The sequence below is a fragment of the Etheostoma spectabile genome, unplaced genomic scaffold, assembly GCF_008692095.1.
Source record: "Etheostoma spectabile isolate EspeVRDwgs_2016 unplaced genomic scaffold, UIUC_Espe_1.0 scaffold00002911, whole genome shotgun sequence".
Classification (NCBI taxonomy): domain Eukaryota; kingdom Metazoa; phylum Chordata; class Actinopteri; order Perciformes; family Percidae; genus Etheostoma; species Etheostoma spectabile.
In genome coordinates this window covers 30,208-33,230 of record NW_022602966.1, presented here as the reverse complement: position 1 = coordinate 33,230, position 3,023 = coordinate 30,208, and the positions used below count along the sequence as shown (strand labels likewise).

At 39.5% G+C, this 3,023-nt stretch overlaps 1 non-coding gene across 1 annotated transcript; it reads right to left on the bottom strand.

The window, feature by feature from the left end:
- Positions 1 to 1,554: 1,554 nt before the first annotated feature.
- On the bottom strand, positions 1,555 to 1,625 carry trnaw-cca (transfer RNA tryptophan (anticodon CCA)). Its single transcript has one exon. It is a non-coding gene; the product is annotated as a tRNA-Trp (tRNA).
- Positions 1,626 to 3,023: the final 1,398 nt, after the last annotated feature.

Sequence of the window (3,023 nt, the reverse complement as noted above, 5' to 3'; positions counted from 1 at the left end):
ATAGAGTCTTTACAGCGGAGAAACTTGATCTTTACCCCTTTGGTCAAGGGGTCAGGTAGAACTGTGTGCACACTTCATTTCCTGAAGGAGGACAAATATCCTTTGCGCTAAGGAAGTAAGAACAGTGTTTTAGCAGACCCGGGTCTAATTATTTTGATTAAACTGGACTGAACATTATTATTTGATACTTTGTATTTTCTTTCTACTTTTTTTTATATGGGATCCCACTTTTTCACTTTTTCACCTTACTTCAATGATTGATATAATTGTTAATGTATTAATGCTACTTCCCTGTTAGTTACTGCAATTAATACATACAGTTAAACTTCTCCTGTGATGGGGTGTGTTATTTCACTGTGGTAATTCAACCCTTTGGCTTCAGCGGAGCAAACCTATAATCTTCTGATCTGGCCTTATTGTCAGGTAAATTTATTGGTTATTCTTATAAAAGTGGTCAGCCTTTGAGTAGCTGGTTACACTAACATACAACATTTACTCATATAAAGTGAAGAAGCTTTCATTACATGCAAATTGTGCAGCTCTTGATGGCCACAGCACTCCACAATGTAAAGGTATAAAGTCCTTCTCCATGTCTTCTCCGAACTTCTCCCACACCCGCTGCTTTGCTCTTCCACAGCAGAGGCTGAAGCCCTTTGGGCCCGTCGGTACCTTGCTGCTGCAAAACAAATGGCTTTCAACTGAATCTACCGTCCATTCTCTGCAGTTCATTGACAATTTAACATTTTTCCGGGACCGCAGACATCTTTTTAAAGAAGATGGACTTAGAATTCCAGTTAATTTCAACACGTAGCTCTGTAGTTGTACATTAGGAGGTCTGTCAGTGGAGAGAAAATGAAACCAATCGCTGGTGTCTACCCCGTGTATCCTCCTGCTAGAGTTAGCACCCAACAGGCTTCAACAGGGACAGTTTTAAACCTGTTTTAGCCTCTGAATATGTTCAAAATGTCATTACCAGTGCCTAGCCATGTGCATTATTCCTTCTTAGTGAACACTGCTGTAGATGTGACAGAAAGGGGTGTTTCAACTAGTGGGACTTCACCAGAAAACAGGAAATAACCAGAGGTATGTGCACTGGCTGAATTAACGGAACTTTTATGCATTTCTTTCACATCTACTGCAATGAAATCATTGTGTTTACTCTGAAGGAATCACTGCACATGGGGGGAGGCACGTTTAATGAAATTATGGACATATTAAAGGCTGGTAGTAGTACAGTGTGTAAGTGTATCAACTTTCTTTTTGATTAATGCACATACACATCAACCTTCTTTAGATTAATGCACATCTTTCTTTTTGAAAAATTAATGTAATATGTATACTACTTTTTGACACAATTTACACTCTTTGTTAGTAATACACACAGGTCTGAAAAACACATACATGCTCAGGACCTTTCATGCCTAAATGGAGAAATGTCAGAGCTGGCCAGCACCCTGAGAGGTGGGAGGGGGTACAATGCCTTGCTTAAGAACACCAGGTAGCGCCGAGGCATTCTGTTCCCTACTGACTGAGCTACTGCCACCCCTAAACATCTGACCCCGACGTGATTTGAACACGCACCTTCTGATCTGGAGTCAGACGCGCTACCATTGCGCCACAAGGTCTACTGATTAATGTATGTACACATTAACTTTCTTTGAGATTAATGCATAACAACAACTTTCTTTTGATTAATGCATACACACATCAACTTTCTTTAAGATTAATGCATATACACATCATCACTCTGGAAGCCCCTAGACATAACAATAGTATCAGGCTTTCCAGGTCATGCCCTGACATTAAAGTGTAGTCATGACGTCTCTTTTAAAGGCACAGTTCTAGAAAAACTGGCTGTGTGAATTAAGCGTTTTGTTACTTTACAGTATTTATTGCACATCAGCCTGGTTTTGAATCAAATAAAGACACAGACATCTCCATTTTTTACAATATAGGACTTTCAAGGGATGTCTTCCATTTTTCAAAACCTGAACCTATTTTCCTATGTTTTTGTGTCTAAGTGACTGATAGATAACAATCTTTGACACTGGTGTAGTCTTAAGCGAGAACGCTGCAGTCGGCAGCGACAAAACAAGCTACAATATGAGTTAAAGAGGAAAATGTCCAGCTTGTATATACTAGGGGATGAGCGAGTACAGCATTATCTGTATCTGTATCTGTTTACCACATGAATTATCTGTATCCGTATCCGTACTCGGACTGGACGGAAGTGGTTAGATTTAAACCGGAAGTGGGTCGGTTGTCTTGAAATGGGCGGGGCTTTAACGGTATGTTATTTAAAGCATGCAATTGATATGGGTTGATCAGAAATGTTATATTATTGCTGATTAGAAAACTATTTACATGAGCTTCAGATCAATGGTGTTGTCATGGTAACAAACAAACTATATACAGAACGTTTTGCAACAATGAATACAACACATGCGGTTGCAATTATGAAGTAAAATGTAATGAACAAGAGTTTTCATACTCAATATAACTTTCTTTTTTTAACTTTAAATTTTTTTACGATCAGTGTGATTTTTTTGTTTTTGGTCTTTTTTATTTTTTTATTTCCACACCAGGTGGTGTGTGGGTGTGTGTGTGTGTGTGTGTGTGTGTGTGTGTGTGTGTGAGTCAGCTAACAGTTAAAAAAAAAAATTCTGATGGCAGAGACGCAACGGGAGTTGCATTTAAACCAAGCAGCATGTCTGAAACCCCACGTTCAACAGAAATCTACTGGTTACTATGTAAGGACTACAAACCCCACGTTCACCAGAAATCTACTGGTTACTATGTAAGGACTACAAACCCCACGTTCACCAGAAATCTACTGGTTACTATGTGAGGACTACAAACCAAAGTTAAAAACAAACCTGAAGCTGAAGAAACCCTAAACGTTAACGGAACAGACCCACAGACCTGATTGACTGAGGGAGCAGGAGAGAGAGAGAGAGAGAGAGAGAGAATTTCTCCATGTTCTGTGTGTGTGTGATTGATCTGAGCTTGTTTGTAGGCGGGGG